Source organism: Pezoporus flaviventris, unplaced genomic scaffold (genome assembly GCF_033815535.1).
Source record: "Pezoporus flaviventris isolate CSIRO_AGI_PZ_B2104156 unplaced genomic scaffold, CSIRO_AGI_Pfla_v1 ptg000016l, whole genome shotgun sequence".
Classification (NCBI taxonomy): domain Eukaryota; kingdom Metazoa; phylum Chordata; class Aves; order Psittaciformes; family Psittacidae; genus Pezoporus; species Pezoporus flaviventris.
Genome location: NW_026892564.1, coordinates 9,755,490 through 9,780,190, shown reverse-complemented (window position 1 = coordinate 9,780,190; position 24,701 = coordinate 9,755,490). Strand labels below are relative to the sequence as shown.

Here is a 24,701-nt window from a genome sequence, read left to right as displayed (position 1 = left end):
AAGATCACGGATCATCTCTCGGTGAACAAGTCCACACATGAAGCATGCTTCATCAGTGTTACAGCTCTGGCCAGTTTCTTGCACATGACACAATGTCACTGCATGCCAAGGACCCTGTGTTTGTTGAGAGCAGTTCCAAGAAAGCAGGAACTGAAGTAGAGTTACTGACAAAAATGGAGTGGGGCCAACAGGGTGAAACAGCTCAGCAACAGATCTGGTAAACAAAGAAATCACAAGTTTTCCTCGAATTAAGCATCTTGCACATGCTAACAAGAACTTGAACGAGCTAGGAAGAGGTTTTGTTCTGCAATTCTAGAAGATAAATTAGAGAGCTGAGTAAATTTCTAGATTCAATTCCATGTACTGTGAAGTCAGGCCAAATAGCAGAGTGATAAAACCAGTAATAATATTGGTGAAATCACACATGCTGAACTACATGGTTACACTAACTCCAAATTGCAACGTTTGAATGCTCAAAAATTTGCTACACCTATAACCACATCAGCAAGTATGCTGTGATCACTTACTGCTATTGGCCACCAAATTCACCCCTATAAAACACTTCCTTCCACCCTGAGTTTCATCACCTGCCTTCCTCATCTCCTGAATAAATATTCCATGTGCAAAGCAAGCCATTTCCTCTATTTCTGGGTAGAAAAGACCGCCACCAAACTACCCAAAAACCCAGGAAAGGTGAAGTGCTTAAGAACAAGCCTTGAAAATACTTCTCATCTAGAAAAAACTTGGAAAGTAGAAGCATAGTTTAGATACCTCAGCCATCTTGTAAGAGTGACAGATAGCAATGACTGTAAGAAAAGTACAGCAAGCTCCTTAACACCCACTACAACTTTAATAATTACTACCTTAAACAGGTGTCCCACAGACAAACTTGTCCTGATAAAAAGGAAGGACAACAGAAGAGGTGTAAAGAGTCACTTCCAGGAGGTACTAAAACCCAACATCCTCTCAAAAACTCAAGTCCTAAGTATTCTTGAGCTCTCTGGCTATTGAGGTGCACTTCAAAGCTTCCCAACTTGTCCCACTCCTCATGATATATATATTCTGCAAGACTGCTCCCATTATCCAAATGAGTTGTTGGTCTTAATGGTAAAAATGCTAATTTCTTCACCTAAGGGTGTCTAGTTACCTGAAGCATTATCCACTTTGCCTTCACAAGCCAGTTTTACCTAGTGCTCAGTCTATTTTGTAGCATAAGAACAAGAATGGCAATTATTACATTTTTTGCATTTAGGTTTGAACCATTCAGAACCTGAGTATTTTATGAAGCTTCATAGAAGATTTTACTACTTTTGCTTTGTTGTGCTCAAGTAAGGAAAGAAGATTTAACCAAACCTTACATCACACAATCTAGTGTTTCATTTTTACATTTCAAGATCTTGCAGTACCAACCAGGAAAATAACCAAGGGGATGACAAACCAACCTTACAGAACCTTATACAAGGTTATATTTACCAATGAAAGCCTTCACTTGAAAAAAACCACATGCACTCAAACCCAGTGGTTAGACACACTGCAAACTGTTGTCCTCTCCCAACTCCACCCTGAAACTTAAAGGCACTTTTGCTATGTGGGCCTTGCATTCTTCCTGCCCAAAGATGACAGGCTGAAAAAGGTTTAAGAAAGCAACATGACAAAATTTAAAGGCAGGGAATCCCAGCCTTTCTTCTAACAGCTTTAGAAGTTTTCTTTCACAACTGTAAAAATACTACTAATTGTTCCCTCCTTCCCCATAGAGAGGTCAACCATATAGAGGTCTGCATTACAAGCCAATATGCTCCTATTAATTTCTCGGTGTTCTGCACTGTGATGAGGGGCCACAGCACTCCCTGTGGTTTCCAATCTCTCCTTTGGCAGCTGTATGAAGCTGCAGTGTCACACACTCTTCTAGACACAGCTGAAAGGGGTAAGAGATTACTAGTCCTCCACACCTCGTCCTTCCCTCCTCTTTCCCCATGGCAGCTGCTGCCCTTCTGACCTGCCCACAAGCCTCTTGTGTCAGAGGGACCTCCACTTCTGTAAAGTATTTCAAACATTCACTCTCAAAACGCAGTTATTTATACTGAACTACGTGATGGGACTTCATATCTGCCTCTCTGCTTGTGGGTCTGGCACAGCAGTGGTAAACAACAGCCGAGGTCCACCTCCTAACCCACCTTCATTCCAACCATAACAGCCTGTGGGCTGTGAGCCACAGGCTCACTCAGCACTGGCTAGAAACTACTGCAGGAAGTGAAGAGAGCCAAGCCAAGGCATAAGGAAAAGCAATGTTGTTGTTAAAGGTTTTTTTTTTTAATGAAAAAAGAAGATCGGTCTGCACAGATGCTTCCACAGACAAGATGGATATAGGTGGCTGGACAAGTCCTTCCGTTTCTAAAGGCCAAGTGGAACCAGTTGCCACCCTGAGATATGAGATAGATCTGGATTTCCTCTGTGCAGAACTTTCCAAAACAAAACCCTCACTTTTCCTAAAAGGAACACTAACTTCTCTCCTGTTTTGCCCTTGACAAACATTATTGCCAAATACATCAAGGTATTAAAAAGGGGAAAAAAAGGACACCATTTCAAACCTATGAAAAGCACTAAGCGTATAAGAACTAATTCATTATGCTGGAAAAGCCTCAAGAAGCAGACACTGAAAGTCTAATACTCTAAATGATGCAGAATACTGCCTTCACAATGAAGCCCCTCTAAATGTCTTAGTCATAATGCAATCATAGATGCAAAAATATTTTAAGTCTCTTGTACTGGTCAACAATACAAACCAATTTCATAAGGAATAAAGTTTCAGAGACTATTCTGAGATTACATACAAATTATTGCAATTAACCATACTACTGCAGATGAGCCAATTGCCAACTCCCAAATGAACTGTATGCGACTAGATAAGCGTTCTTTATTGAAGTAAAATAAGTTGGCTTAAACTACTGTAAAGTTTCTGTATCTCAGAAGCTGCAGTGACTTTGCTTGGACAGATGCGTACCATCATGCAGACAGTTCATTGCCACATCAAAAGCTATTGCAGCCAGTTTCCTACATAGCTTCTCTCTAAGCTCACTTAAGCAAACACAAGCAAGGTTCCATATTGTCACAATTCCAGAATATGTACATGGCCAAACTGTCATTTTAAAGCATTTTGCTTACTAAGAATTTACAAAAAAAATTGCAGTTTTAATCTGAACACCAAACAACTGCCTCAGGCTTTAGAGCATGTATTACTTATGTCACACTACCATTTATGCTTAAAAAGTCTCTATTGCTGGGTGATGGACAAGAACATTTATCCAAGGCTGTACCAAAAGACTACACAATCCTCTGATAAGGAGGGCCACCATCTCCTTTTCTTACCTACAGTCTCCTTCATCTTTGCAGGAGTTATGGGCACCTGGAGAAACTGGATGCTCACCCTCCTCAAAAGTGATCAAATCTTGCTCAGTACTTTCACTGACAATGAACACAGATCCAAAGCAATTAAAGCAAATTTAAATTAATACTACGTTCATGGCTTTATATACCCTCTGAATTACCCAGCTGCAAAGGTCTCAATATACAGGACAGGCCACACTCAAAAACCAACCTCCCAAAAAAAGCCCAAACCCATACACATTCAAATGAGCAGAAAATTGTAAACAGGTGACCACAGGTGACCTGCAGTATCAGATACTTGGTATCATATGAGCTTCAATACAGCCTTCCCAGAAATTACAATAACTAACCAGACCACATACTGGTCCTTACTTTTCTTATTACATCTCTTAACTAGTAACTGCCAGTGTTTAACCGTAAGCTTCCTTGAGTACATATCCTTTTGTTCTGTATCTATATGCTACCAGGTTCAATTTGATCCAAATATGACTAGGGTTCTCAAGTTCAAAGCAATATAAGCAGTTAATGTTGAATAAACAGCATGTTGAAGGGGAAGAGAGTCATCTTAATGCACATCTACAGCAAAAAGGAGAAAACTAGATTCATAAAGTGAATAATGTACCTCCAAAATTGAGTCAGTGGAAAGGACCCATTTTCCAAGTGGCAAATCTACCAGGATTTTAATCTTTCCTTTCCACTGTGTGTTGCTGTTCCTAAGAACTGAAAAGGATGGCCAACTCATTTTAAAAAGAGCTGAAATACACCTTAAGAGCTCTTTACAATTTTCATACCTGTTGAAAGGATACTTTGGGGTGCAGCAGTTGGTTCTGTGCACTGGAAAAAAGCAATCTCAAAATATGACTTGGGTTACTCACTCACTAAGACCTGCCCAAGAACAATACTATGATTCAAATTCCAAGTATGATGCCATTCAACCGCATTCATTCAGAAATAACACTAGACTACAGGCTTCCAAAGGTCTAACAGTTGAAATAGTTTCTTTGTCAGCAAGCACTGCTGAGGAATCGCATTCATGTGAAATAAGACAGACCATCTTTCACCCCTTGGAGCTCCCAAAGACCTACCAGCAGAGAATCACTTTTCTATACCCCAGTAGTTTAATTTCACCAAACTGAGATTACCTCTCTGGGATTTACCAGCGAGAACCAGGAACACACTTCACAGGGGCTCAGCCAAGAGCATAACCACAATCCTGATTTCTGCTCTAACCCAAGATATATAAAACAGGAAAAAAAAAAAAAAAAATCAGTGCATACTCAAAAGTATAAAAGAAGACTTAACAATGACAGCCAAGTCTCAGTCGAGCTGCGATTAGCTGCAATAGTGTTATATTATGTATAACAGACTTTCATGAAATGAACTTTGAAGGATTCAAAGTGGATATTTCAAACAGGAACTTAATGCTTACTCTCGTACAATTTCTTATTTTGGCAGCAATGTCTCTTCTTGATATTAAAACAGAGTTGATGACCTAAGAGATGCCCTTCATCTGGATTTCTTTTGGCTACTGCTGAAAAGTACTTTCCACAATTTCAAGATACAGGATATCTGCATGAGAATTTAAGAACAAAAGGTCAGAGGAGCTTACCACAATAGGAAAAACCCTAGAAATTCTAACTTAGAGCAGTGCAGGTTCAAACAGGCAGCAATAGGATCTGGCTTACACATCATGGTTTATTAAAAAGGTTTAGAAAGTCTAATTTAGAATTCCATTGTTTATGCCAAGTTTCAGGGTGTTTTTTTTTTTTAACACTTTACTGCTTGCCTAATTAAAATGAGCTGATGAACTTCTGGATTTTTAGGTTTCATTACTATTCTATATGTTTGCAATTCATGATCTTTCATAGGGTTTTTTGGGTGGTTTTTTTGGGGGGGGGGGTTGGGGGTGTGGTTATTGGTTTTTTGTTATTTTGGTTTGGGAGTTTCTGGGAGGCAATTAATAGAAAGTATTGGTTTTGTGGGTATTTTTTCATTGTTTTGTGGTAGGGGGATTTAAGTCATGAACGAATATTTCAAATACCCTTGTACAGGCTTAACAAGGACTAGTGATTTCAGCACCAAACACCCAAGCTTGTCTTCTGAAGCAGCTGAGCAACTGCTGATCAACTTCGATTTGGAACTACTCCTGGACTCTCACATAGCTTTTATTTTAACAGGATGAACCAACAGCATTTAAACAATACAACCTGATTCACAGGAACTGTAAATTATTGTCATATTGCAGACCTGGCAAGTGACCTAGAACTAAACCTCTTGCTTCCCCACCCATTTCTAATCAACAAATTACATGCTCCCCCATGACATTTCTTTGGGTGAGGAGAAGCACCTAACCTGCCACAACAAGCAGCTAAGGAAAAGACAGAAGCATCATGAAGTGACAACTTCCCTGCTATTCACAGCCTTCATAAATCAGCTCAATGTTAGGTGACTGCTCACACTATTTGCAACAATAAATGAGCAACTTATAGAAAAATGTTTTTTGCCAGCTTTTCAGAGCTCAAAGACAGCCCTCAAGCAAGGAGTTAAACACGTCTGTTCCCAAAGCTACCCAGTCTCTGAAGAGCAGAATGCTTTTTGCTACTGGGAGGAGACACCAAAATTCCCTGCAGCAAGAGTCACATATTACCAGGATACATTTAATTTTTTGCTTCAGGGACCAATACAGAAGATACTAAATCCATTCAAGCAGAAAAGAAAGTATGTGTCATGGTTAGGAGGGGTTCTGTTCCCTGACAACCAGGGAGCGGTTGTAGTCACTTCATACAGCACAGGCAGGAAAACAAAGTCTTGACACTTCCTCAGAAGGTCTTTGAAATGCTTCAGAGAGGAAAAAAAACAAACCCCTAGTGTCCTCGACAAAGAATTATCCGATTCAGGGCCAAATACGTATTTAATGGAGAAAGCGTCTCCTCCTGCCCTTCCACCAGCCTACTCAAGTACTTGGAATTCTCCTTCCCATAAAATGGGTTGAAGGGGCTATCAGATAGCTTAAGCGTGTGATTTAAGATCAGTGCTATCCTCTCAGCTGTGCAATCACACAGACTGTGCGATCTGAAGTTCTGAATCCCGCTTCCCCACCACCCTCTATCCATCCCCTCAATGCTCAGCTAGTTAAATCAAAGTACATGGTGCAGGTTGTGAGGGACATCACACAGTTTGGGAGCTCAGGGACAAAGGGAAGACAGACACAAATGCCTGAAAGGAAGGATGCAATGCTTGTGAGCTCCAACAAATTCAGCTGGTGTTTTTACAACAAATAAGGGAAAGTATACTTAAAAGAAATAATGTATTTATTTTTAAAAAGAGAAAAACTACATCCTTCCCTTCGCAGCATCACCTCATCCCAATATTGTCACCAAAACTGACAAGAGTCATCAGTTTAGTAGCATTTTATAGCTTACTTTCATATTTTAAAATCACACACGATACCAATACTAGTTTACCTACCAAGATAATATTAGCATAAAGCAATTCAATACCCTGTATCTCTGCCACAGCAGTTCACTAGACCTTTAAGTATTATGTTACACATTTTATTCCCTTGAAGGTAGCTTAAGCATGTATTTCAAAGTCTAGCATTTAGGAAAAGAAGGAAACACCAATTTCTGTGTTTCACAATGTAAATGGAGCTGGGCAGCAACAGCTCAGATCTCTGAGCTGTAACTGAACAGAAATCTATGTCCTAACTTACTCATAGCCAAGAGCCTGCTTCCTGGAGCACACTCCAACTGACACTCATTTTCACATACCGCTCTGAGGTGTCAGGACAAGGAAAACTGAATGTACCAGTTCAGATCTCCTGCAGGAGCAGCTGTAAGAAAAACTGGCGCTACATGTTTCCAACCATGTGCTATGCTAAAAGGGGCAACTGGAGAAGTCTCCTGTCCTGTGTATTCAATCCATTATTAACCAAGTGTCCAGAATGAATATCCAAAACCAGCGGTCACAGATACAAACCAGTGAACTTCAGGTATACTATACTTACCACTAGAGGCTTTAACTTCTAAATACTCCCATTTCTCCAAGAAAGACTGCACATGTAATACTGATTTCAATGAAAGCAACAAGTGGGCAGAGGCCCTTAAATCTCAAAAACACGAAGGCATGCATATTTTTTCTTGTAAGAGGAGATTTTGTTCCCTGTTTTGCAGACCTCAACAGAATTTAGAAGGATGAGCTGTCCTCTCTTCCTAATGATTATAACTTAAGGAGAAAAAGAAAAAAAAAGCCAGTAGTACTTAATGCAATGGCGTATTTTACGTGCCCAAGATAGCTTTTAGAAAGTCTCTGACATCCATTAACTTAGGCCTTTGTATATCCAGATTGTCCACAGCTCCCACAGAATATGAAATTAAGACCTAGTAACACCAGCAGTGCTATTAACTTCATAAAATACCAGATTTTAAGCAAATAGCCACTTGGATATTCCAATGTCATTTATAAGCACCAAGCTGTAAAATAACCGAGAAGCTTATCCATCAAAACCACATAACCAAGATAAGCATGCCAGCCTTCCAGTTACATCATGAAGTAATAACTTCCTCCCAGGCAAGTTGATAAGTTATAATTAACCTTCATAACCCTGTCTTCGGCCTTGAACATTAAAGCTGAATTCAGCCTGGAAATCCATTAAAATGCTAAGCAGTCTATCCACTTGGGAACTGGAGAATGGCATACTGCATTCAAATAAAAAAAAAAAGCAAAGCACAACTGTCTCCTTAGACACCTTCAAGGATCTGTTAGTAAAAATCATAAGTCATAAATAAATCACTTTTTAACAAGAACTCAAGATTTCTTCAGTTCTCCATGAAGACCCTGAAACATTTAAGGTTGATGAAGGGAACTCTCATATTGGCAAAACTGCAGGTTTAACATAAAACAATAGGCATAAAACAAAGGATAAAGATGGGCTAGGTGGGCTATGAAGTTTGATTTTACCTTTTCATGCTTATCTGTAACAACAGATTTTATTTGCATCAATAAGGGCCAAAACTTATTCTCAGCTTGCACAGCACAGTTCACATTCACAGAGCTAAATTTCATTCTCCCCCATTAAGGTACATTGATTCATTCTGCCTTTTGGAAAGCTACTTAAAACTTATGTTTCCAAATCTGCTTTTTCTATGGCCGCCATTTCTAAATTAGTATGAAAATTAGGCAGGCAGATAGAGAAATGAAAATTTCAGGGCTAACTGCTTCTTTCCTAGACATGAAAAGCATGGAAAATCCTGGGCTACAATACTTAATTGCAAGGTAAGGCTTCAGACTGACCTCGCAACCAACAAAAAATCTAAAAATTGCAAGCTTCATTAAAAAAATATAAACAGCACATTTGAGAGTGGTAAAGTGCCCTTGGAGATCACCTCTGTAAATCCAACTGGCTTTAAAATAACAGGAAACACCACAAAACTACAAGCAATTGTATTTTTAGTAACTTTACAATGGGCATTACACTTCCTCTTACAAAAGAAAAGTCCATGTTGGCCTGCCATGAAATTCAGATGCACGTGGATCTCCAGCTGATTATGAGGTTTCTTTTCAACCCCTTGGGTTTTATTGCAGCTAGGGCAGTCACTGTTATTCTGTTACCCCACCACAAATAATGAAGGAAATAGAAGATTACAGTCACATCCCTAAATAATTAAAGGAACAAAAGACTGTAGTAGACCAATGCCCAGCCACTTACCAGAGCCTTTCAGAGTACCAAGACTCTCAACAAGAGCTATTCTGCACAACAAATATGGTCACAGGTGCAGACCAAAAAGCAGCTGTAGGTTTGCTTTAAAGTAAATTACTGTCAGTCCTGGCTTCCACGTTTTCCCATTTCAGCTTGAAATTTGTATTATACTAAAAGATTAAGCCAGATACAAAATCTGCTCTTTTAATACTATTACAGTTTTCCCGTGTTATTCTGTATAGGAGGCTGTTGCATCCTGACAACAAAAGAAAAAACTGGGTATCTTTACAGCTTCTTGTTGCATCTATTCTTTCACATTAATCATCACTACTTTGTTTAGTGTCAGAGCAAATAAATTCATGGGGTTTTTTCCAGTTAAAACACTAGGTAGAAACAGAACTTCAACAGAAGAAAATGTAGGTAAATTATTTTCTGATTCTCTATTGTATCTGATCTGATTATCACCACTCCACTCAGTTTTAACACCAGAATTCTGATTCCAGTGATCTGCGTATTGTATCTTAGAATAACTTCATTCATTCACTTCTGAGTTCAGTGATATTAATTTTATGTATTTTTTGACATTTCTTTACAAATATAGACAGTATATCTGCTCAACAAGCATCTATTGAGGTAGTCAGACAAGTCTGAATTAGCTATGCATTTTGAAAACAGCCCCTTTATGAAGGGTCTGAAAGTCAGTACCATCTCCATGTCAAATTAAGACGTATTTCAAGCATTTAACTCCTGTAAGGAGTTACACTGATTGCCATCAAGTGAACCTTGACAGCTTCGCAAGCAGTCGTGCTGTAGATGGCAGTGCTCTACACAGCTCACTTCCCTACCCTAACGTGGGGCTCAGGAGTACAATGCAGAGAATATACTGCAGTGCTCCTGCAAGAATCTCCAGTGCAAGTACTTGCAGACCATACTGTGTGTAGTAAGAAAGCATACAAGGTGAATTAATTTGAAAAACAAAATCTTGGTCCATTTTCAGCTGACTAAAGACATGTACCATAATGGCAACTAAACAAAATTTTAAGTTCTGCAGATGAGGTAACATCCTTAAAACAGAGACCTGTAATAAACTGTCCCATGGGATTTGAGCACAGACATTTTACTTCAGCTAACCAAAAATCAAAGTATGTTTTCTGTAATAGATTCCTGACTAGAAAGCACTTTTCTCATGTAGCAGGGTACATGTGGATCCTCTGGGCTTCCAATGCACCTAGAATCAGGGCACAGGCGTTCTAGAAAATACTGGCCTGCAGAGAAAAAAAAAATCTGAGTTTCACACAACTCCTTTCTTTAAGATGGCTCTAGTCTATAAGCAACACACTTTCCATGTAGAATCTCCCAAAGGCAGTCACTTTTGTCTGAAAGGTGACTTTGCCCACTTCATGATACACATGATACGAGCTTCACAAAAACGAACCACTGCTCATTCCTGGAAAATCAAAGTGACATGCATTCAGGTATATATTAAATATCTAGAAGAAAGGGAATTAACTAGAGTTCTTTGAGAAAAGCAAAATTTGTGGTATCACTGCTCCTACAGATCTGCTGCTGCACATGTCAGAAACTGAATGAAGAGCACAATTATGAAAATCCCATGTCACCATCATGGTGGGTTCATAATTATTTCATAATAGGCAGAAAAGTGGCTCAATCACTAGCAAGTCAATAGTTTTAGAAACCACCTTGGAAGCAACTTTAATGATCCACCAGCTAAAAACTCTCATAGCTGTCTGCCTCCTTATGCACCTCAAACAAAGTACATAAATGCTACTCAAACAGGTTCTCCCAGGACATGGAGCACACAAGTTTCTCTTCATGATGTTCAAGACTAATATTTCCATTTCCTATGAAGTACAGCCTTGCTTCTCTTCAGGTTGAAATTATTGGTTTTGCTACTCAGCAAAATATCTGCTGGGAACTACAAGAGGTATGAGACATCAGAAATAATGATGGAGAAGTCAAGACATAATAACATGGCATCTTGAGTAAGTCTGTGAAGATAAAGTCCAAGGCTGCAATGGAGAGCAGACTGATACCATTGCATTCCACGAGAGTATCAGTAGCAGGGATCCTACCAGTGCTGGTCCTAGTAAATAGATTTATGTTGGTAACAACCTCCCTGGACACAGTACTGGAAGGAGTGGAACATTACTCTTTTTGCTTGTACAGCTTATGCTTGCAGGAATTTGTTTGGGGAGGGGGAGACACTTGCTGACATTCCCTGCTCCGCAGCTTCTGCCACACCGTTACCATAGCACAATGTCTGCAAGTTAAGCAGCAAAGATTGCCATGCACAGGATTCAAGCAGGGACACTGAAAATTGCACAACAGCAACATACGTGTGTATGTTGGCAAGCTCAAACCAGCGTACACCTGTATTTTTCTCATGAGAAAGAAAAGCAGAACAGAGAAGAACGTGACTACATTTCTGAGCTGCTAAAACACGTAGGACAGAAGTCAAGAAGAAAAATAAACATGCTATCATATGCTAAAGTGAAAGAAGAAAAGAGGTGCATGGGACTCAAGATAAAGGTATTATGGACATGGAAGAAGATGATAAATAAGGCAAGGTGTGTGATGTTAAACAATACAGTTATCCAAGCAGAAATTTGAGACTAAAGCCGAGATAGAGGAAAGGCACTTAAAAGTGTCAGACAGTTATAACTGTTAACAGTTAATGACACAAAGCAAAGATTTATACGATGGCTACATCAGGACAAACATGGAACTTCTTTTAATCTATCTTTCTAAACACATAGAGTAAACTTTAAGGTCCTTTCCAACCCTAACTACGATTCTATGATCCTGTAACAGGACAGAGAATAAGCCCACTGCTCAGAGCTAGGCAGACTTTCATTCAATACAGATGGCAACAGCGACCTTATTACACAAGAGGGCAGACCCTAAGCGAAAAAAACTCTCTCTACTATACCCATAAGTGGTAACAGAAAAGCCCCATCATCTCCTCCTCCAAGACTCAATTTTTGGGACCCTTTACACTAGAGAAGGGGCTGAAGATTCAGTGGAGGTTTTCAGGCTGCAAGTTAAAACCCAGATAACATACACAGACACACACACCTTCTTCCTTCACTCAGGTCTTTTCCCAACTTTTCACCAACATGAAACTCATTTAGCAATTGCTTTTCCTGCTCCAGATTTTCCACTATCTGGGCTGCCCTGCTACAGAACACACACTGCAGGCTGTGTAAAGTCAGCTATAGCCAGCTACAAGTCATGAAAACCACCAGCTGCTCCCTGACGAAACAAAACCCACAAACAAAACCCAACAAAAATCCACCTATCTTTCTTCCTTCCATCCAAGAGTTCACAGCTAGAGGCTCAAATTCAAACACCATCTTTATCAAGACACTATATTCAGAAAATCACACTACAAGTCAAGAGCTTGCTTCTCCAGTACTTCCCCTGGCACCTTAAAGCCATATGAATCACAACATATGCTACTTATTTTGCAAGAAAGACAACTGAAGCTCCTTAGGTATGCATTTTCAAGACAGAAATATCCACTAAGCAAGCAGTTCAGCTTTTAATCACCTACAAGAAACTAAAAGTCAAAAAAGCTCCAAACCAAACAACCACTAAACTGATGAAATGAAATTGATGGTTAACTCTGGAAAAGTAAGCTTTTTTTTTTTAACCCACAAAAATGTCTACAAAGTGCCTACAATGAATAATAATCCAGACTTACCTGCAATCTCTCCAGCAATCTTTCAGCTATCACTTCTGCATGCTATACAATGACAGCAGTGTCAGGTCTCTGTCACTCTACTCTCCCCTGCCTCTACCATGCCTGCTAGCACAATGCTCTTGTACATATGAAATTCACATAAAGTCAACTGCCAGGCAGCATTTCATATTCAGAACTTTTTTAAAAAAATTAATAACTCATTGTGTTTAGTCCATAGTTCTCATGAACAACACCCAAACAAGCTACCCTTTACACTACTTAAAATGCAAGGAGCTTCCTGAAGTTTAAAATTAAAACCAAAAGACCAAGAAGTTTGAGAGGCCTGAGCCTTGTGATGCTACTAAGCAACGCCAAGTGACTATGGTGCAACACAAGTTACTGGTCTTTTTTTCCCAAAAGCAGACTAAGCCATGCAGTAGTGTAATTTTTCTCCTGGATCTTCAATAACCTAATGCATCAGGTATTGTTCTGCTGAAGAACAACAAATATATTGGACAAAAAGATGATTTTTAACTGTTCACAGCATGAGAATTGTCATGCTGGTTAAGAGGCATAACACAGAGGCATCTGTGGAAGCATAATGAATTCTTGTATCTGTAATACAAGGAAGGACTCCTCCACAATTTTTAATGCAGGATAATTAAGGAACAGAGCTCAGAAATAAACCCACATTAAGGGAACAAAGAGCTACAGTGCGGGAAGATAAGTAGAGCAACATCTGCATTATATTTTTCTGTGCTTCCTATTGGCAAATATTTAATCTATATAGTACGTAAAGATATATAATTTCTCTTTTTGAATTAAAGACTACAGGTGATATTCAGAAGCATTCACAGAATAGAACAACTGAAACAGTGCAGTCGAATGTTGACTTTTGCCTCATTCTATTCATGCCTCGGTTCCATCTATGCTGCTTATATTACAATTAATAAAACAGATTATTTCAGTATATTTACATTACAAGATAACAGAAGTCCTGTTCATAAAATGGGCTGTATTTACAAAAGTGATCTGTTGGTGACAGGGGAAAGTGGTTTAAGTTAAGCAAAAAGTCCACCAGTTTTCTTCATTTAATAAAGAAGGAACAAATATAATTTGATAATTAATAAAATACAGTCACAAATTATGCATAAAAATTCTGGTTTGGTCACTTTTTATTAACAAAAGAAATATATGTACTCAATAAAATACTACAACATACATTTATTGATTTATTATCCTTGGAAATAAAGACCACCTACCAGATCTCTAATATTCTTTTTCATATAAGCCAAACTCTGTTTGGGAAGAAAGTAGAAATCAACAATAAAATATACAAGGACATCTCTTTTTAAATTCAGGGAAGACAAATATTGTTTATATGCCAAAAATGAAGGGGAGAGAAGTACTAAAGCTTGCTTTAATCCAACGAGAGCATGTTGAAAACCACAGCAACACAATTTGTAACCTGTGAACTGACAGTGAACCAGAACAGAGGTCGTCTACAAATCTATAAACAAAACAAAGCAGAACTACCAAACCCCAAACCCTCTCACACCACAGGCCTCACTTCCTTACACCAGTTCTTAGTTTACAAAAAAAATAAGGATGCTTTCCTGTTCCAAGCTGAGAACCAAATGGAGCTGATGACACTGAAAGGAACTGATTATTAAGTTCAAAAGAAAAGACTCTCGTTACAGCATAGACAGGAATATCAAGCACTGTTCTTTAAAGCAGTGACAGTGTGTATAGTTAATATTTAATTCAAGCAGCTGACATGGCACAGTCCCATCTGTACACTCTCAGGTTTATTTTTCATCAGTTTTTCCCTCATTTTATAAGGCAGCTCCTTGCTCTCCTTTCTGTTATCTACCTTGATTAGCATGTATAAGCTTTCTACTCGATGCTTCTTTGCCTCAGCAGGCTTTTTTAATGGAGAACTTCTATCACCAAGGGATATTATTCATTCTTGTTGATGATTTCCAAAAATCAGTCTTAAAACTTCTCCTGACACTCAGCAATTTTGTGCAATATTCAAATTGATAGAATCATCATTTGTGTAGAGGAGGTTTCTTTTTGCTTGCAAATATCACAGGCCTTAAGCTGTCTTTTCCCCTGATGATTTCCTATCACTACTATTCTAATGTCGTTCTGTGCATTAAGGTCTATCCAGTCCTTTCTCAAAACAGCACAGGCTATTGACAGCAAAGTGTAACTACAGTCCTATCTGCCAGCTAGAATCAAGATACTGTTTGTTAAAAAACAGCAAGCAAATCTTTATAGGTAGATTAGCACGGGGCCTGTAATTCTGCATACAAAAGAAGATTCAAATGTTATCTTATTAGCTCCTCTCTGCAATCACAAAGATTACATTTTAATTATTGATGAGATTTTCCTTTGATCACAGAAGGGACATTACAAATTGTAATTTCAGTAGAGAAAATACTGTTCCACAAATCTTTCGGCCTGAACACCTCACAATGGACAGCCTAATAAAACCTTTAGTGTCAGTTTTGAAGCTAGAATTACTGGCTTAGAATTGCAACTTCTCATGTATTGCACAGACTCACTTTTTTTTTTAAAGACACTAATCAAAGCAACTATCTTCAAAGTCTACAATTTGCATCATGCAGATTAATCAAAGTTGCTTTGCTTATGCACATGGAAAGATTCTTTTTCTAAAGGAAACTGCAAATAACATGAAAGACTTTGGTTGAGTTACCTTGAAGACCTAGCTGAGAGCCCTACACTGAGGATTGCCAGCTAGCAGTTTACAGGAGCTTATCTGCTTCTAATGTGTTATTAGTACACTTGTGTTATATGCACAAATATATGCATGCACACACGTATTATTTTCTACATGGTAAGCAAGTCTTTGAAGTAAAGCAGATACTAGGCACTGTCTGTATTGTGTATAGGCAGCACATGCCACTGTCTATGTAACACAGGCAAGCATGTATTTATAAAAAAAAAAATGAAAAACCCCAATCTTCTCCCTCAGCTAGTAGTTCTCTGCAGTGTCTGAGGTATCTGGAAGAAACACAAGGTTATGACCATGCTCTCTTCTAAAGCTGTCATCTTCTGAAAACAGCTAAAGCCATGATTAGTCAGATGGTACCTAGAATTTCAAGAAATGAGACAGAAAATTCCCTGCAGCAATTTAACTGTGATCTGTGTAGGAGACCAAGGCAAGAGAAAGATGGTAAGTAACCAAGGAGACTGGTACAGGTAGTGTAGCTGAAATAGCAGGAGAAATTTGAGAGGTCATAGAATCATAGAATGGCTAGGGTTGGAAGGGACCTTAGAGATCATCCAGTCATCTCTCAAAAGAAGAAAAACTACAGCAATCCCAATTGTCTTTACCTCAACAAAACTAACAAGCAGAAGGCCCTCCCCATCCTACTTACACAGCAGAACAGATGGAAGAGAAGCAAAAGGGCCACTTCAGCATTGGCAGAATAGATGCCATTAGGTTAGGAAAGCAATGCAAGTCATATTCACTCACAAAAGATACTCCTCCGTTAGTGAGGTGTACATTACATCCACCTCAAGTAGGTTAGACATCATCTACAAAAACCATGGACAGATGTGAAGTCACACTAAATTAACCCCATCTGCTGCTTCAGGGAAGAGTTTAACAGCTTTTCTCAATCCTCCTTCTGACCCCTCTCTCCTCCACATTACCAAAACTTTCATAATGTTCCCTGAATTGGAAAAGAGGATGACCAGGGCAGGGGAGAATATAATATCACAGAGAAGCACAGAGCATTGTAAGTTAATTATAAATTCTCCCCATAAGAAATGCAATTACCAGAAGAGCACATATCTTACTCAAAGAAATACTAAAGGTCAGACATCTGGAGAGCTGGAAATCACTTACTGATCCTGAAATTTCTTCTTGTAGACCTTGGATCTTGGCTCCCAATGCAAGATCTAAATGACTTCTGATAAAGACCTGTCTCCTCCCCTCCCAAGAGGGAAAAGAGCATTAAAAAGAATGAGCATTGAAAGAAGAGAGCTTTTCTGCATCTTCTCCTGCAGCATGACCACGGATCTCGAAACATCCAGTACCTGAGTGTCCAATAGTCCTTCAAAGAGCAGTGCAGGAGCTTCCATGACTTGTGGAAAACAGCATTAACACTGGTATTACTCAGAGCATGGAACCCCTTCCAAAAAAGACCAAACCCAAAACTATACATCCACCTACTCAGGGAAAAAGAGGTTGCTTCCTAAGGTGCTTGGTTGTCCTCACAGGCTCTCTTCAAATGAAATGACCAAAGACTGAAACAATGCCTCCCCAGGCATCCATTCCACCTCCAACCAGCACCACTCCTAGAAACTACATTTAGTTTAGCTGCTACTTGCAATTCCATGGAGCCAGGCACACACAGGAACGCAGCTTCACGTTCAGCAGCCATGGTGCAGGTGGCAATACAGGCAAGGAATCAGCACTACTGCCATATTCCTATACAAGAAGCACAATGATTATTTGTGCCAGTCTACAAACTGGGAGATACATCAAAGATAAACTGCCTAAGAACACATAAATGAATGAATCAATCCATCAAGCGAGCTGCCTCATTTTCATGCTACACATGAGGGAGGGGATGAGGGAAAGGAAAAAAATTAAAACTTTCAAACTCAGTCAGGCCCAAGTAACATAAACTGCACTACATGCATGAAGTCATCATTCATTTTCCATGCACTGCACAGTCGATTGCACTACTCTAAATGGATATTTAAACTGGCTCAGTTCAATTCGGAGACACAAACTTGTGATTGCTTTCCACTGGAAAAGATACTGAAGGAAACATGATGAGAGCTCTCAATTATGGCAAAGAAACTGCTTGCATCAAAACCCTTATAATGGAGCTCTTATCGGACAAGGGTAAAGTCACACAAGGAAGGAGACTGGTGCCTTCTTCTAGAGCCACGATAAATATTTGTTTTCAGGATGCAGTCCTTCTCTTAGACCAGTTCTCCAGTGATGAACAATGGTAAACTCACTCTCCTGGTACAGGACGGCACTGCAGGACTCAACTCCCACAGTTGCAAAGCAACAAACTGCAGTTTATGCAGGCTCACTGGTTTAATGTCTCAACAATATCACAATTACCCCTTCAGTGCCAAGAACAGTATTAGCTTTATGCTGCGTTAAGGTTCACAAGTAGCACTAGAAGCTCCACTGCGAACAAACTCCTCTCGGTGCATCCCACCTCGGTGCACACCCTCCTCTTGGTGGCATCCCACCACATGAGGAACAAGACTCCTACCCTGCTCCTTTCCACCGCATGTCCCCACGCATGGCAGAGGATGCTGCAGCAGGTCCCTCAGGCAGCCAACTCTGAGATGCGTCTGGAAGGAACAGCTTGCACAGGGGGTGACAAACTCATGTGGATTTATTTCAAAGGCTTTACATGGCTGGAAGCAGTATTTCCCTAACTCTAGGCAGTATTTATACCACCTGCAGAAGCATCATTTCAAACACTGTCGTGGTTTAAACCCTAGCCAGACAGCTTGTTCACTCACTCCCAGTGAGTGAACAAACACTTGTGCTAGAGCCTGCTCCAAAGGAAAAAGAGTGCCCCATAAGCAGGTATTTACATCAGAATTCAACATGCAAGAATAATATTATGCTATTTAGTACCAAAAATGGTTCATATCCATCACCACATATCCTCACACCAAGTGGTCTTTCCCATTATATTGCAAATAGACAAGGGAAGCTAAGCTTTCAGGTAAACATGTTTCTTACTGAGTATCACTTTAGGAGTATCTAAACACAGATCTACAGCATCATTATGCTTTTTCTAAAACTTGCAAAGACTGCAAGACCATAAAATCTCAATGTATTAACTAAAAAATCAGATCAATGCAATATTTAAGCAAATGTTGCCCATGTTTTGCCTAAAAAAAGTACTCATTTTGCCTGTAAAAGAATCCTTTTTACTACACGTCTTCACGGTAATTAGGAAAAATAAAATCATTGTAAAATTTCCAGCAATGGACCTTGCTGTGTACCTGGCAGTAAGTGTTTCATAAATCTTACAATAACACATTTTGCCTTTAGGTACCACCAGGAATCTTTTATAATTCATGAATTAGACACCAACTGAACCTTTAATTTACCACATAAATCTCCTATCAACAACATAACCTTTTAAGTAGCATCATCTAGTTATAATTAATAAGCTGTTTGCTTTAACTCTCCACATCATCTGTAAGAAATACAACATCTAAAGAACATCTTTTTGAGGGAAAAGATGCTAACCACTGAGATGAGGCCCTCAATAGGTATCAGAAAAAGACCTACTGTACAGGAGAGAAAGCCAAGTTTGGAATGATGCTTCTGCCATTTGTAGAGTCAAGCAAGTCATTTACATGTGTTGCTCCTTACTTGGGAGGGGAAAGGAGAGGTAAAAAGTATCCTTTAGTTTATTAAAGCCATTCCTAAGATGAAGCAAACCCAAGCCACAACTTGGTTTATGAGACCACCCACTTCCTATCAGCTTTAAAAACATAAATATTAAAACCAACCTATTTTCTTCTGATGGACAATTCCTTAAATAGCTAAAGCTGTCAATCAAAAAAGTCACCTACAACTTGTAAGCTTCCCCAGGCTGGCCAAGAACATTAAATTCAATAAAAACACTTTATCACATATTTGAATGACCAGTAATATAGCTTTTCACGTCCAAGCCTTTTAAAAAGCAACCCACTGGTCTTTTAAAATAACTTTCAAAATACTATGGATTCTATTTGCAGGCAAGCAAGAGATCATGTGGAAGAAACAGTTTTCCCTTATCTCAACTGAATAGTTACATTAACAGCTTCTGGAGTACTACAACACAAACACTGGGTGACGGGATTATTGCACTGGAAAATATATTAATGTACAGACAGCATATGAATGCACCCAAGCTTGGATGCAAGGAGAATGAATGGTTGAATGAATAAGAGGACAATCAGATACACACACTCCCATATTGCGTCACTGGAACCTAAGAACTTCCAAAGAGACAGATGCAACACTCTTAGTGGATGAAGGATCAGTGCTGCACCCTGTGCCGAGGGAATAAGCTGCAATAAAACCTCACATCCACAATTGAGAGTGTAAAGAAAATGAGGTTTATTTATTCCTCCCCAACAGCTGAAGTCCAAGCTACTTCCTCAGAACGAAAACTGCACTTCCCAAATGCCTCTTACCATCTGTCAAACAGTTTTAGCTGCTCTCAAGAGGCTTCTTATGCTACTATATATGTTACATCTGCAACAGATTTTCTTGTTGTAGAGTACAGATGGAATAAAACATTGTTTTATAACAAACACAGCAAAATACTGCACCGGATTTCAATTGTGTACAATCCAGAACCAGTTAAATGAATAAAACACTTCTGACTAACGTATCTGCTGCTAGTCAGTGCCCTATTATGAGCACTGTTCCCTAAACATTATTTGCTCAGTTTATGGGGTTCAGTACTTACTTACACCTTCCTTTTAAAAGCCAGTGTCAGTCCTCAAGTCATCAAGCTCCATCAAGTCTCTCTACCATGGTATGAGATTACAAACATGAATTGAGACAAATTACCAGAAAAAGCTGGCAAAGCGTTTGTTTTAAGATAAAGCGACACAGAGCTGCTTCTACTGCATCTAAACTGATGGAGCTTCTTAGGCAGAGAAACCACCTCCAGGACCAGAAGTTCATTTATAAAAACATTCCCAAAAATCTTCAAGGCCAGAGACAAAGCAAGTCCACAGACAAAGCAAGTCCACAAGCAGCAACAATATACCTCCTCTACTAACTCCCAGCATCATGAAAGTGTCAGTTTTTCAAAGTCACTATTTTTTCTACTTTCTGGTTACAATTAGACCTTGCAATATCTAGACAATTTGTGAAAGTCACATCAGTCTCAATATTTGCTCACAGGCTTTCAACAGAAGCAAAAGCCTTACAAACTTCTTTACATTGCTCCAGCTGTAAACTCCTAGTATGATTTTGCACTCTATATTAGTGGAAGAGCTGTACGCAGCAGAGGGAAGGAAGGAAACTATTGACGGACTGTTAAACCATGAGGTTGTCAACTTCACACAAAACACAAGACAACAACAAAAGAAATCACTCAAGCAAAATCCAAACCCAATCCTCTAACACTAATCAAAGGCTTTGGGATAAAACTTTTGTTGTTGTGGGGGGTTTTTTGTTTGGTTGGGTTTTTTTGGGAAAAACAAAACATCAAACCCACCACCAAGACTGTGCCCATTGCTTCCTGTATCTTAAAAGAGATACATTTCTGAACCATATTACCATCAACTGTTATAATAAAAGTTAATTGTAAAGGCTAAGAGAAAAGCCATATCAATTCAGCACCATTATGACCACATCAGAAGGAAGGCTGGAGTTCACTCAGTATTGTTTGACATTTAGAAGTAGTATTTTTTGTTTCCTCACCAATGCACTGAAACAACCTAGGTGAAGAACTATGTTGTTTCATTTCCTATAAGAACAGTGACTGTATAAAAACCCACCTCAAAAAGCTTTCAGCTACTGCTCCCCTCCTCCCCAACAGTACCTCTGTCATAGAAGCAAGATCTTCATTAATAGCATACTGTATACTGAAACACAATTTACCTGACCAAGATTTCCATATTACAGTTTCAGAAATGGGATCACCAGCTTCTGTGTTTGCACTGTTTCTAGCACATTGCACGCACTGAAGAAAACCCACACTTTCGGGTAGTAAGGCTGTCCTGTTTCCCAGAAAACAGCTGTCACTATTTCTTCACCGAAGATCTGTTTCTGTCTTCCACCACAATTCTCTGGTTTGTTAAACACTAAAACTTGTTCTCCTGTGTTTAATCATAAATTTGAGTAACCTTTTTGAGCAGACTCATTAAAACAAAACAAAAACCCCACACTGCTTAGCCCATTGGGAAGTTTTAACTCCATGATGGCATGTAATTTCTGCAGCAAATTTATTTCCTGTTCTGAAACAGCAGGCCAAGAGGCTAATAGATAACTTATTTGACAGCCTAAAGTGACAAAAAATTCACAGTATGGGGAGGGAGAAAGGAGAAAAACCCCTTTAGAAAACTCCCCAGAATGCTCCAGCAAATAGAAGTTGTGAGAAGCACAGGGGGGAGCAGGTGGCAAAATAGAAGTCAAGGAAGTGATGAAAGCCTAACTGACTTGATGGAGTTTATTAAAACTTGGCTAAGTGATCTATGCAAAGATTTAATGGACAGAGAGGGGGCTGGAACACAACTTCACGGAATACTAAACATGCACAGGTAATTATACAGATAACTGCACAAACATGTCTTTGAAAGCATAAGAGCAGGCGTAAGGAAAAGGGTAGGTACCACATCATCTGAGACCCTTCTTGACCTCTTCAACAGCATTAAAAGATAAAAAGTCTAAAAAAGAGCAATTGTCAATAAACTTCCCCCAAAATTACTTTTTAATAATTTTAGCAGTGGCAGAATTATGAGCTGGATGGCCCTTTACTAAAAAATCAGTTTTTAACTAATTTCACAGAGCAGGATCTTTAAAAGGAGCTCTTCCCCTGACCCACAATTAAAGTAGGAAAACAATCTACAACGTGCCAAGTCTAAGCCACATCCATCTCAACAAATTCAGCTTACTTACAACACGATCTTCAGGGTCTTTTCCAACCTAAATGATTCTATGATCTTTACAACAAAGGATAAAAGAAGCCAAAGAGCTCACAAACAACCACAATCACACATCTCTCTTCTCAACTAGTTTCAATTTTGCAGCAAACTGCATTAAAAATGTATCTGGAAAGGAGGGCTCTACAGCTGAAAAAGGCATGTATTCACAAATCAAATTACTTCAATGCTCAGGAGTTTTGATGAAAAACTAGTACATGGCTAAAGCAACAAACATTCTCACAGGTTTGCAGGGAACTCTAAAATGAAACAGCAGTTTCACCAGTCCTTCCTACAGCTACTTAATAGCCCACAAGGGAAATCATGTTCTACTCCTTTTCCCTCCATCATTTAAGGGCAGTACTACATCAACTCTAAACTAGCTAAAGAACAGACCTGACAAAGACAAGTGGAGGGCAACACTCCACACACACTCCTCCTACTGCCCACAATGTTTGCTGTGGATAAACAACTCACTGTTAACAACAGTCTTTTAAAAACTTCAAAAATTGGGCCGTTATTAAACAAGCATCAGCTGGGCCTCAACTGTGCTAACACTTCATCATCATCATTATAGAACCATAGAATGGGTTGGAAGGGACCTTAAAGATCACCAAGTTCCAACCCCCCTGCCAGAGGCAGTGACATCTTCCCACTAGACCAGGTTGCTCAAAGCCCTGTCCAACCTGGCCTTGAACACTGCCAAGGATGGGGCAGCCACAGCTTCTCTGGGCAACCTGTGCCAGTGCCTCACCAACCTCACAATAAGGAACTTCTTCCTAATATCTAATCCAAGTCTACCCTCTTTATGGTTAAAAACATTCCCCCTTTTTACATGCCCTTGTAATAAGTCCCTCTTAACATTTCTTGTAGGGCCCCCATGGATCAAACAGAACTACATTTGTTGTGAAGAAGCTGAAGTAATCGCAGTTAAGAAAACTTGCAGATGAAAATCAGCAGTTTTTAAAGGTTTCCTGTCTTCAGTCCCAAGAACTGTTTTGTTTGGACAGTAGCTCACACGCAGCAACATCTCCAGCGACATACACACATACTGATGGCCTTCCTCCTTTCAGAAAAGGAAATCTATAACGCACAATTTATGAAGACACTTCAAGCTTGAAGCCCAGCTGAATTATCATCGAGTATGTTAACCAAAAAGCCTTTAGACAAGACACAAACACACTCTTCCAGAAGCAAGCCATGTATATAAGGCCTCCTAATAAAGATACATTAGAGCAGCTGGCAGCAATAAGGGACTAGCAGTAACAGTAGGGATTTAGGTTTCATTCCCCAGGGCACTGCTAAATCAGCAGTTTCTTCCCAGTAAGGAGCCTACCGACAAGCAAAGGAGCTAAATTTTAGCTGCACTCAGTACTTAACCCGGCGGTTTCCAAACCGCAGCTTGCGGATCCTCACGAGCCCAAGGTGTGAGCAGGGCAATCAATAAAGGCAAATCGACCGCGAAGTGGCTTCCAAGTGCCAAGCCGAGGCGCCCGGCTACACGGAGGAGCTTTGGTCTGAGCCCACCCCGGGCCCCGCAGCTGGGCGGAGACCGAGCAGCTACCGGAGTCGCTGGAGAGCCCCCGGCTCCACCACACACACACCCCCACACACACACCGACACCCCCACACACACGCCCCGGCCAGAAGGTCGCGGCAGCACCGCTTCAGGGTCACCACAAGCCAGCCACGTCCCCAGCCGCGACGGCTGCGGCGCTGCCCCGGACCCGCCGCTGCGGCACGGGGGAGAGCTCCGGGCCAGGGCCTGGCGAGGAACCCCCGCCCTCCCGCCTGGCTCTCTCACCTCTCCCCGCAGCAAGGTCCAGCGGGGTGCGATGACTTGGACCCCTCCTCTTCGCCCCTCTCCGCGGCGCGGGCTCCGCCTGCTGTGCACGGCACCGACCACTCCTTCCCCCCGGCACAGCGCCCAGTCGCCGCTTGATCCGCTCATCCGCCGCGGCAGCCGCGCACGCAGGCGCGCCGCGCCCCGCCCCGTCAGGCGGTGGCCATCAGCGGTACCGCCCCCTGCAGGGCGGTGTGTGCCACCCCCCCGAGTCCGCCGCGGGCCGGCGTTAGCGGGGTCCGTGAGGCGGCCCACTGCATGGACGGCAGTCGCTGAAGGAGGACAGTTGAGGTGGTGGAGGCTGCGGGAAGCTGAGCGGCTCTGGGTCTGTGAAACGGTTGCGGGGGGTGAGGGTCCAGAGATCCTTCCACAAGGAACAGACGGGAAGATATAATCCTGCGGGG

At 40.4% G+C, this 24,701-nt stretch overlaps 1 protein-coding gene across 7 annotated transcripts in view; it reads right to left on the bottom strand.

Annotated features, from left to right (window-relative positions):
• The window catches only part of OSBPL8 (oxysterol binding protein like 8), a 93,287-nt gene extending 68,874 nt beyond the window's left edge, over positions 1-24,413 (bottom strand). For 6 of the 7 annotated variants that reach the window (XM_061454733.1, XM_061454730.1, XM_061454732.1 and 3 more), the window contains exon 1: positions 24,259-24,413. The gene's annotated coding sequence lies outside the window, so the exon portion shown is untranslated. The remainder of the gene's footprint in view (positions 1-24,258) is intronic. The other variant, XM_061454738.1, reaches the window with a different exon arrangement.
• Between the last annotated feature and the right edge of the window lie 288 nt (positions 24,414-24,701).